Source organism: Xylocopa sonorina, chromosome 11 (assembly GCF_050948175.1).
Source record: "Xylocopa sonorina isolate GNS202 chromosome 11, iyXylSono1_principal, whole genome shotgun sequence".
Taxonomy (NCBI): Eukaryota; Metazoa; Arthropoda; class Insecta; order Hymenoptera; family Apidae; genus Xylocopa; species Xylocopa sonorina.
In genome coordinates, this window is record NC_135203.1 from 5005305 (window position 1) to 5017723 (window position 12419).

The 12419-nt window shown below is 43.0% G+C and overlaps 4 non-coding genes across 4 annotated transcripts; 2 read left to right on the forward strand and 2 right to left on the reverse strand.

Annotated features, from left to right (window-relative positions):
• The first annotated feature begins 2873 nt into the window (after positions 1-2873).
• Positions 2874-2954, forward strand: Trnal-uag (transfer RNA leucine (anticodon UAG)). The gene has a single exon. It is a non-coding gene; the product is annotated as a tRNA-Leu (tRNA).
• Positions 2955-3184: 230 nt separating this feature from the next.
• Positions 3185-3256, reverse strand: Trnaq-cug (transfer RNA glutamine (anticodon CUG)). Its single transcript has one exon. It is a non-coding gene; the product is annotated as a tRNA-Gln (tRNA).
• Positions 3257-3978: 722 nt separating this feature from the next.
• On the forward strand, positions 3979-4050 carry Trnaa-ugc (transfer RNA alanine (anticodon UGC)). The gene has a single exon. It is a non-coding gene; the product is annotated as a tRNA-Ala (tRNA).
• A 5057-nt stretch (positions 4051-9107) lies between these two features.
• Positions 9108-9190, reverse strand: Trnal-uaa (transfer RNA leucine (anticodon UAA)). Its single transcript has one exon. It is a non-coding gene; the product is annotated as a tRNA-Leu (tRNA).
• Positions 9191-12419: the final 3229 nt, after the last annotated feature.

Here is a 12419-nt window from a genome sequence, read left to right on the forward strand (position 1 = left end):
CTCGACGATGAGATAAACAGAAACACCGGTAATTCGATTCGGAAAGGTGCAAATATTTGAGCAGGTCGTAACGTTGTGTTTCCAGAGGTTACCCGAGGCATAGTGGGCTTGTACCGGAACCGTTGCAATGAAGTGCATATAGACACTTCATCACCGCGCATCCGGAATCGCCGGAGGTCAGTTACGCGAAAATATTCACCGGTGTAACATCGTGTTTCGGGAAACGGGATGGGCCGCCTTCGCCCCGGAAACGCTTGAATCCCGGCCACGGACTGGTTGTTTTGCCCATAGGAACCGTCCATTACGAGTTTACAGCGGCGCAGCCTGAATCGGAACGGAGGTCAGTTACGAGAAAATATTGACTGATCGCGCGTAATGGCACATCCGAGCGCCAACAATAGAATCGTGTTCTCTGCCTACGCGTTCCTACGTATCGCGATGCGAAGCACGCGCGCCTCAACACGCGTGCACCCATCTACGCAGCCATACGCGACAACCCGTGCGTTATCACGTACGAATCACGGATATAGCTGGCTAAGCGTAGACGCGCGCGGCCCGATGTTAAAGCGCGCACATTTCCTGGCCCTCATCAATTGTCATTAAACGACATGATTATTGCGCATGTTGACGATTATTGCGGCGATAGACCGTTACCGGAATGTCCACCGAAGCCCGCGGCCTCGTAATGATCGATGCTCGATACCTATATACGTATATACTCATCGAGCATTTCGTTAATGGCCGGTACATTGTGTCGAGCCGGTGCACACGGCCTCGCGAAAATACCGAAAGCCCTTTCATTGCCCGTTAACGAACCGTTTCGAGGAGTGCGCGTTTTACCCGAGTCTCTTTGGCTGCGTTTTCGCGAAATGCGAGCAGCCTCGATCAGCCGGGGTATCGATAATTCACCGATACCGAATTTTATCCAATCGGATTGTTTCCCGGTAGAGCGATTATCGAAATTTTTCCACGCGATTCTTGCACGACCGCGCAAACGATTTCAATTGTCCTGGGAACGATCGTTTAACGCGCGAAATAATCGTATCGCCCCGTTAATCGTTCGCTCGACGAGATGATTTTGCGTTATTGAAACGTACGAACCGGAAGTCACGAAACAGGCACCTGTACTGGCTCGTCGAGCGTACCATCCGGCAACGCGAGCGTTTCCCTTCGCCCATCACTCGGATGATTCGTCGAAAATAATAGATTTATCATCCCCAATTGGGCCCTGGCAAGTTTATTTCGCGAGGATCCATGGACGGCGTACGCCCCCGCGAACGCAACCCTCCGCGTAAGTTAATAGCGCCCACGCAGACTGATATACGCGCGAGGATTTTCTCTATGATATGCAACATGCGGGACGTAATTCAGTTGGTGCAAGTCATCGGGATCATCTACGCGGGATCACAGCCTAGCCACTAACGATCTATCATTTACAGCGACAGCCACGAGTATTAGACTAAAGTGGCGGCGTGATTCTGCTAAACGGGATGCTAAACAGGTACGTTGCTGTCGCGAACCCACCGACCGTGAACGTAAGAGGGACAATATCGTTTCGATCAAACGGTCGGCTACGCGCATGTTGATTTTCAATGTCGTCCGTTTACGTTAACAACGTTGAGTATCGATACGCAGAAAGCATAAGGAAACGACTATGAATTTAAACGACGGAACCTCCATAGATCCGGCAGCGTGATAAACAAATAAAATCGTGGAAAAAAAAAATGAAAATATCGCTGGGAAAAGAGGCGAGGCTATAAAACATCGGCGTAAAGAATACGAAAGCGTCAGATTTATCTTCTATTTTCCACCGCGGTCGTATCCCCGACCCTGTAACGAGGGGATCCTCACTTGCAAAGGCCGATTTCGGCTTATCTCGCGGGCTTATCAGCTACACGAATATTCACGCGAATTTATCGATCTGTCTGCAGTCGTTTCGGTGCGACCGACGTTTTCTCTCTCTCTCCAAAGCGTCAGTTTTACGCTCGTCGTCCCCGAGGGATTTGATAAGGAAAAAAAAAGGCAAAGAGAAAGAGAGAAGGGGAGAACGACAGAGAAAGAGGAAAATAAGAAGATACTCTTGGAGTCGCGTTATGAGCATGAATTTTTATATTGAGATGTTATCGCGTCGCTACCGGGAAGGGAGAATAAAAACGAAGAGATTCGCGACTATAATGACGTACGTCCGCGTGTACCATCGCTAATTTCGTCGCCTGCCTTTTTCCCTTCACTCTCGACAATCTGAACGTGTAAACGTGCTTTTAAAAAAAAGGAGCAAGGCGAGAGTAACGTCCCGAGATCGATCGTAAAAATTTTTTATTTTCGGTGAATTAAGTTTGTGGTGAATTATTGTACGTTTATGCTATTTCAACGACTGTGATAGCGCCGTGTTATGCTCGATTTTTCGTTTAGTTGCGTAACTCGTTTTGACAAGAACAGACAACCAGCGTTTACTACTTCATATATGTACGTATCTACGCATCGTTGGCCTAAACTGAGGCAATCTCTTTATCATGATCATTCTGCTCTATGCCGAAAATTCTCTGCCTTCATTGCCCGTTTGTTCGTTTAAATCATTCTTTCTAGCGAGCAAAACTAATTTCTAGCACGTAGATCTAGTTTATATTCGGAATAACATATCACCAGAAATTTTCAAATACCTTCGTATTAAAAAAACTTGATATTACATTATTATTCGATTCGTTAAGTGAAAATGTTTAAAATCATCGAACGTAGGTAGCGAATACGATAGTACATATTGTTTAAATGAATCGATATAAAAAATGTTCGTCTAATAGTACCGTAAAATGTGTTATGCAATATATATACTAACAAAGTGTTTACATACGGACTTAGAGTAAAACGTTTCCGAAGGCAGCGTGGCCGAGCGGTCTAAGGCGCTGGTTTTAGGCACCAGTCCGAAATGGGCGTGGGTTCGAATCCCACCGCTGTCAATTTCTTTTTCTCATTTTCTTTTTAGATCGCCCAAACAATCATTTGAACAAAGAGTACTTTAAATTATTGGTCCCCTCTTGCAAATACTTTTTACCTAAGGAGAATACAGGTAAATGATCTTATTCATTGAAAATATTGAGTCGTGGAAACTATCAATATCCGATATTTATCCTTCAAAAAAGTTGCGATCGTAATATGCAAAAATTTTCATTGTAAAAGTACAAAAACAAGGTCCCACCGAGATTTGAACTCGGGTCTCTGGATTCAGAGTCCAGAGTTCTAACCATTACACCATGGGACCTTCAAAAATGTTTAAAAAACAAACAGGTGAGAAATAAATATTTATAAATAAATACCATGCGATAAATGAGGAAACATCAGTGGATCAAGATCGAGAATTGTATCGATCGCACAGGTATACGTGAAGAATTTAGCACTTTTCTTGAACACATTTATACTGTTTAGAAAACGAAATCAATGAACAATTAAACCAACCAGAATTGGATTGGATATTCTCAGAAATTAAAACTTCGTGCAAGATAATGTATATAATACAAGTACTTACTAAAAAATGGATACTTCGCACAAAACAAAATATAGAAAAACACTTTCGTTCTACGCAACTCTACGTTTTCGTTCTGCACTCTGCAACGACTCTATCCACTCTGCCCTACGATCTCCTAACCATTTTCTCCTCTACCCTTAAAACTACAAATACAAAAGGCACGGGGCACGGTTTTGTCAAACTTCGCCATGCGTCTGGACACCATCTACGTCTCAAGTGCTTAGGTCGTAAATTATGTACTTAAACCTAAATTCCAGGCCTTGAATCTGTTGACTACGCGTTTTCATTCTCACATTTGCAAAGTTACCTTACCCCAAAACTCATAAAAGGTATAATATTTCAAGGAACATCTCATACACATTCTTATCACGTTTATAATTAAATAAACAATGCTTTTGATAGATCAATGGTAATTATACCAACTTGCTCTCCGACTTGTTCGGACTCTTTAAAAAACGGGGGATGTAGCTCAGTGGTAGAGCGTTCGCTTTGCATGTGAAAGGCCCCGGGTTCGATCCCCGGCATCTCCAATTTTTTTTCCCCTGGACAAGTATCCATTGTCTTTATTCCATCGTTACATTAGTATTAGTATTTAACGTTATCTCGAATCGCTAGTCTGTGTGTATATTCACTCCTCTTTCTATAGCGTCAAACTACTTGTACAAATACATTTAATACATTCTCACATGCACACAAGCTAAACACATTCAATCCTAATCAAAGTGTACACGCTCTACATTATGCTTCGAAATGTGCAATAACTGCGCACTTAAGACACATGGTTGCCTTTGCGATTGCACACACGTGCAGAATCGTGCTAGATGGAAACGCAACGCGACTGACATAAATAAAAGGGTAAGACTGACAAAAAAAAAGAAAGAAAAAAAACGAAAAAAAAGAAAAAAGAACAGAAAAAAAAGAAAAGGAAAGAGATACGAGTCGTCGCATTCAAGTCGATGGCCATGGCCGTATGTAAAGCAAGAGGCATCGGGAAGATGATAGGATGCAAACGAAGCCGAGCGAAGGAGATTGAATGGTAATAGTCTCCGATTCGTCATATGCAAAAGTTTCGTATAACCAAGTGAAAAGCGGCCCCCGTGGCTCTCTCGGAGAAAGAGATGGTATCATTTGAATTGCCGTGTTCATCGCCGCGGCCAGATACCTCGTATCTGTTCGCGACGAAAAACGCGAAGAGAATAATCGCGCGAAATATACCGTGACAGCCACTATTTTTTTTTTTCTCCCCCTCCTTTTCTCGTCGTTTTTCCCCCCTGCTACTCCCTTCCTACGTCCTCTCTTTATTTCTCCCGCAGGGTATGCAACGTCGCGGTCCGTAGAGAATTAATCATCGCGGAGAAACGACGCAGTAAGGCAGAAACATAGCTAGGTTCTAACGTAATAGAACCGCCGATGAGTTGCACGATGCAAGAAATACACACAGATGCGGGATAAAAGGCCTTGATTGATCGGAGGTAAACGTGACCGTTTAAATGTTGCGGCAGTCGCCTAGGAAAGAGGGAAAGACACGGTCGATCGCTAAAAAAGATACGCTCGTTTCTTTTTTCCATTGTTCCAGCGGACCATTATCCTCCATGCAAATTCATCGACGTCCACCGGTGCTGACGTTCCGTTACGCAAATCTATTTTCCACCGCTGCGGCGGATTGTCGATGCATCTCGAAGAGAAGGAAAAAGGACCGCGGAGTTGTCGCGAAACGATCACGTTTCGCAACCTCTTGCGAAACGGTGAACCTTGAACAGAGATTCGAGACGAGAGGGGAAAAATGTGGAAAATTAGAGAGTACCGCGCGTTGCGCGCCGCGAACGGTATCGGTACACGCGAACAAATCTAATAGAATCGCCTAAATCAGTCGGCATTCCGCGTATTATTCCCTCGAAAGGGAAAGAAACGGATCCCCTGTCAGCGGACCGTTATAATATTCTGTCCGGCAATCATGTATCTATTTTATTCTGTCCCCGACTCGCGGCGTAACTACGTGAAAACAGCATAAAAAAGAAAAAAGAAAAAAGAAAAAGGAAGAAAATCACGTCGCATAGATATCGAGTTTTGACCCCGATGGGGTCAGCACTGGAGCGTGTGACCATTTTGTCACCCTCGCGAAAATTTTATTTACGAATATCCGGCAGTGTCCGAGGTTCGTGGATCGGCATAAAAACGTCCTACTATCGGGGATGCTTCTTTCCCGAGTTAGACGCGCTCCGAGCTTCCGGCTGAATTTAAATGTCAAATTAAACGAGACAAGGATTCCGTCCCTCGATCCCGAGCTCTCGTCTGTTTTCAAGTCTGCGTTTCGTTGAGGATTTCACGACACACGGAAACATCGTCCTCCTCCTCGTCGTTCTCGTGGTCGTTGTCCCATGAATTCGTTTCACCGCGTGGCAACGAGAATTCCCGTCACGTACGTGTCTCCACTTCGCGTGATAAGTCTCCTCGAAGAAATTACGCGTTAATTCGATGATCTCGCCCCGGTGTTTTCCTCTGTCCGCGACGACGAAAGCGAGGGTGCGAGCTGTTCGAGCCTCGGCTGAATGCCGGAGACGGAGAGAGGAAAAGGATTTAAAACAAAAAGTCAGTCGGGTGTCCAATGGTACGAAGCGCAACGGGAAGTGACGAGCGAGGTGGTTAGAGGTGACTGCAGCAGAAATCCATCAGATGGAAGAGATCACGCCTGTCTCCATGCCCGGGACAATGACACGGCCCGCAGACGCTTGTTTTTGTATTCCCGTTATTCACCTCTCTTTCCTTCCCTTCCCCTTTCTTCCTCCTCTATTTTTTCTCCGCCGTTTTTCCCTTGTTTTTATCTTTTTCCCTTTTACTCCGAGTCTATACCACCCCCTGTGCCCGATTCGACGCAGCGCTGTGTTCAAGCCGTGCTACGTGAACGGCCCTGGATAGGGGAGCTTTAAATATTTAGGCGGCTAATTTGCACGGAGGATTTTTAAGCCGACGAAGAAAAGTGAGAATTGAAAAGAAACGCGGTGACGCGGAGCAAGAAAAGGAACTGTAGGCGAAATATCCTCCAGACTGAAATAATAATGAGAGGCGCCAGCGCCTTTAATCACGATATTAAACATTTACGATTGCCATGCTATCCTGCTCTTAAGACGACCGTTCTTTTCTTCTCCTTCCTTTTTTTTCTTTTTTTTTAACGCGGCTCCGATCCGATCTTCCCTTCGACACAAAGACGACCCACCCTTCTTCAACCATCCACGTCTTCAACCATCTTGTTTGTGTTTACGTACCTTCTTGATAACCTTACGCCAGGATCAAGCTGGTTCGCGACGGTTCCTTTCAAGAAACACTCGCAAACGGTGCAATCACGCGACCGGTGGAGCCCACGGAAAGAAGAACGAAAGCGGACGGTTGGCAGGAAGCCAGACGACACCCCACGACTTCTTTTTCGCTCGCGTCGGTTAACCTGGCTAGTCCAGGCTGTATCGATGACAATGGCGAAAGGCAGCAACGAATCGAGCAGCAGCGGCCGGCTCAATCTAGTCCTCAGTTTGTTTTGCTTTCCCGCGCAATTTGTCATCCATTGTCTGAACGCGCACGCTCGACCGCCGCGAATCGTTATTTATGGTTTTCGCTTGATTAATTTTTGCCTCATCTTCGTGATATCTCGAAATTGTCCGCGTCAACCGCACTCCTTTCGCGGCTGACACTCGATTTACGATTTACAAGCGTTGCCATTGTCGTTGAAAGGTCTGCCCGTGAAACGTAACGCGATTGACGAACGAACAAACGAACGCGCTTTCAACTATTTTGTAACGGTACCGAACTCGCATCCGAATCACAGTTTTCGAGGTTCGATTAAGGTGACGATAACGCGGGGCGATAGCCTGGGAAGACAGAGACGAATTTAATATTCCGAATCCGGGTAACGCGATTTCACGGGACGTCAAGCTTGAAATGCATAAGCATTATAAATGCGATTTCCCTTTTCGATTCACCGAGGGTGCGGGATCGACTTGCGGCCCGGACACTTTCGTCGGACTTGTTTTTCAATTTCTTTCTCTCTTACTTTCACGCTTCGACGTGTTGAAATCGAATTATCGTGACACCGTTGGTTACGAGCGAGGAAAGAACAAGCAACAAATATTCGACGCTTCTCGAGACATTGATAAGAGACGCTTACGGATGCTGATAATTCAAATCGCATAATGCAAAGTGGTCGGTCGATAAGAGTGGTTACGGAGGACGATAGAAAAAAAGAGGAAAGAGTCGAACGAGTCAGCAACAGGAAAAAAGATAATGCCAAGTACCCCGATTCGCGGACACCTACCCTGCTGTTCCATTCCACCCTGTCGTTCAACCCCCCGTCCCTTTTTTTTTTCATAGCAGACCCTTTATACGTCGACCACAGTATCGACAGGAATGGCACCCCATAGCTACGGGGGGACCTTCGAGGCTGCTCCATTGTGCAACATTCGCGCAAGGGTTGCTTGGAATACACGCGTCTGATTTTTTTCCTTTCTTTTTCAACGCGACCACCTCTCGTTCTCGTGCTCCACGTCCTATCCCCGTGGTCCTGCGATCGTGCAAACGACGGAGAAAGTCGAGATATTCGTACGGTAACGTGAGAATGACAACAGATGCGACGGAATGAAATTACAAGTGTCCCGGGTTCATTGTGCCCCGGTGCACAGGAGTTGTGCTTTTTTAGCGAAATTGTTGTGACAACCATTTCAACCAGCGACTCTTGACGCTTCCTTTCTCCTCGATGCCGGTACACGGACTCCCCTTTCTGAATAGGATGGTCTCATGACACTTTTACGGTGTCAAGTCCTGGTCTTCTGGGAAAAGGGCTGGCCCACGGGTTTGGTAATCCGATTTAATCGGCTCTTTTTCCTTCCCGGTACAACGATTCGGATGAAACTGTCGGCGAAACTTGGAAACGTCGATAAAACGGTTCACGAGCTTCTGCAAGTTATACGCGGGTATGAGCATGTTCGTAAGGTATTCATACGTTTCGTCGAATACGAATTATGAACGATACGATCGTAGAGACGTTGGCAAGTCGTGAAGTTTGCGGAGAAAACCATCCTTATGGTAATATAAATAGGAAGAGATGAACGCGGCGGTGCGCGATTCTCAGTAACGGGATTAACGGGCTAAAGTTGCTCGTGTATAGTTTACTGCCTTATCTCAGCCTCCCTAATTGTCTATGACTATTCATCAAGTCATTTATATTCGGCTCAATTATCGCTGCCATCAGTTACGAGACTTGAGTCACTTTGAATCCGGCTACGTCGAAAGCTCCAACCATTTATCTCTTCACGGAGATATTCCGTAATTGCAAATCAGTTCCTACCTCGTTAATTAATGATTTGTTAACGAAACCATTTTTCAACTAATTTAAACCTGGTTTTATCATTGAGAAAGTACGTAGAATTTTATGAGAACCCTTAGAGGATACAGGTTACACATATAAGTTACGAGACGTGTCAATGTGTTTGTTAGACATTTGTTTTTCAATTAAACCCATGGATTAATTAAAACCGGTATACGGTTAGAATAAAAAACAGCAATATTACATTTTTTACAAGAGGAAAGAACAAAAAGTATTTGCTAAGTGTGGGGTTCGAACCCACGCTCCCAGAGGGAACCAGAACTTAAGTCTGGCGCCTTAGACCGCTCGGCCAACCTAGCACTGTTGAAAGCGACAATACTATTGAGACACATAACGTGTACTTCATAGATATTCCTATCCTTGCATAATTAAATAGTATTATGAATATATCACATACATTATAATGAATAAACATATACAATATGTAATGTAAAAAAGATAGTAAAATTCAGTACTAAACTGCATGTTATCTATATAAATCAATTATTTTTAAGGGAAGCGTACAAATTAACTTGATTACATCAGAATTGTATTATGTAATGATTTTTTAAATTTACATTGAAATCGATATATGTACGTATTCGTTAATAGATGAAAATTCATCAAATTGCACAACAATAGACCAATTTATGTAACTTTACTGACGTATAACGTTAACGAAGTCTCCTTTGTATAGAATCACAGAAAAATTACGGAAGTCGTAGAAGGCAAAGGGCGATTTAAATAATACAATCATTATTCACCCTCGTTGTTCTCAACGTTGACTAATGATCGACTTAAGGAAATAGCGCGCACTTGTAAACCTGGATTGCGCTCAGGTACAAATCGCTCTTTCTTTCTTCTCTCTCACCCTCTATGGTACAATAGCGTGCTGTTCTTTTTATGCACGCTTCCCTCAGGGAGTACGATTGAAATAATTATGATTCAGGGTACTTACCGAAACGCTGCATACATATTCTGCGCCCATTCCAACCTGACTCGATAATCGTCCACCTTTTCGTGCAGGAAAGTCCAACGACCCGTTTCCATTAGCCGCTTTAACACTTCACATAGCATTTCGCGGATTTATACGCGTATCATTCACGGTACTTCACTGATATAACAAGTATGCATTGTGCACATAATACGGGTGTGTTGCATTGTCAATAAGTCACTGTGCCGGTCACAGACACACGTTAGCATTGTAATAAAGCCGAATCGTACTATTCGAACTATATTCCCGTCGTAAAAAACTATAGCTCCCTTGGAAGTGGCTGCCTGTCCTTATAGTCGTTCTTAGTATATTTATATAGACTATGGTTGATGCCATGGTTGATGTTAGGATCGCGTGCCACCGATGTCGTACCAGTCTGCACCTATCCCGTCGTTAAGGCGTTCTCTGCTGTGTCATTAACGTAATCACTCTCCGTCACTTTCAGAACTTCTCTGGAGAATACTCGATATTTTAAGTAGTCAAAACTTTTCGTTTCACTTCCGACGTGATCGCTCGCGAATTTTTACTCGTGTTCATGTTGTTTGCTCGTGATAATCCATTTCGCGTGGTCGGACACGAACCCATCATCCAGTTGAGAAATTATATGAATCACTTTAAAAAAATGCTTACCCCTACGACAGGATATTTTATTTCCTCATTTATTAAGATGTAAAACGCTTGAGCAATAATGAAACAGGACAGTGATTAGTCGAGACACGCATTCCTTTGTAAACACATGTGTTCTAGAATGTAAAGTCGACACCACTGCAGCAGATGCTGTCTTCCGAATTTAGGTTAACATACATATGTCAAACTTGACCTTTCTTCAACAGCTTAAAACTAAACAGCTGGTTAAGTCGAAGCTATTTATTTCAGAAACATGTAAATAGCAGTAATTTGAACGATTTAGGAAAAGTTCTATAATAAATCATACGATACAACTGAAGTTGATGACATAGAGTGTCTTAATCAAGATGAATTGGTATTAAATTTTGCAAATTAATAAAAGAAAGGAATGTGTTTCTCAACAGAAGGCACTGATCGAGTTCGCTATGCTTTTTTCGAAAGCACAGATTTATATGAGGTACAAAAATGGATTTCATGTCACAATCACCGCGCGAGAAGTTTCTTCTGCGAAACGTAATTGACAGGTTAGATTATCAGGGAATAATTTTTATCACAACACAAAAAATCACCCTTATAAGAAGAAAACGAAAGGCTTTGTATCCTAAGAGAGATCAAAAAGTCTATTTGTAAACACTGATTATAGGAATCAACGACACGTAATCGTCTTCGACCTACTGGGATATCAAAAGGAATACAGAGTTTCGTTGTATGCTTTTTATCCATCTCGAGTTTTTATGTTATCGCACTTCGTAAACACTTTTTATCCACGCGACCGTATACTTGACGAACACTTAAAATGCACTTGTTATCAGAATATGACATACGATCGATCTTTTCATGGCACTGTTTGAACACTTAACGAGAAACATGGCAGCGGGTTGATCAATTCAATAATCGATACTAATATTAATATTGTTGCAACAGGGACTTTCTCTGATTGGATCTAATTCGGATGACATCGTGATCCTGATTGGGCCTTACCTTCTTGCTTTCTACTTCTGCATAAAGGGATGATGAGCGGAGAAATGACTTCTTAATAATAAGATAAATAAATAGTATTTCAACAATTGTTTAAATAATAAATTACGAATGTATAAAGTGTTATTAATACTCAAAATGTATTAGAAAGTGCTTTCTAAACTGTTTAATAATGAGAAAATATTTGATTGGCTACCTGTCACTTAGACAGATTGATGGACCAATCACGTTGCTTTATTTTAGAATAGCGCGGTAAAGTTACGCAATTGCATTCAAACAAAGACGCCATTAAGAGCGGAAGAGACGCGTAAGTATTTCCTCCTACTAATTTGCTGAAAATTGTGAAAATAGTGATTTGAACCAGTGTTTGACTGTCAAAATTTGTTCCAGAACGCTCGGAGATTGGAGTAAGCATATTTTTGATGGCCCTTTTATGCACGTAATGCTGAAACGATAGCGTAAAGTATGCGGATGAAAGGACGCCGGGATCTCCACATTCTAGAAAACGTAGACGATACGCCATAATGAGGTATGTATGTAGTCTTTTGACTTTATGTACGGTCACAGAGAAAAATTAGCTTTTTGAAATAATCCACGTGTGTTATTGGCTAGTAGGGGTCGTTTCATGTTCACCGCCCATTGTTTCGCCGTACCACGAGAGACTGCTTTTATACCAATACTTCAAAGTCCCACATACCTCCATGGGAATGCCGTGCAACGCAAAAGTTACGTAAGCAGTAATGGCGGACCTTCTTCTTCACCATCTTCAGGTGTTATCATGGTGCAGTTGCAGATGGCAGGGGGTGAGTCTTTACATTTATAATGTTCCCATAATATGCATGAATATACAAAATTTGAGATCATTAGATACACAGATGATTTTGTATGATATATTATATTAAATATAATATATATACATATACATATGTTGAATTCAAAATACGAGACAA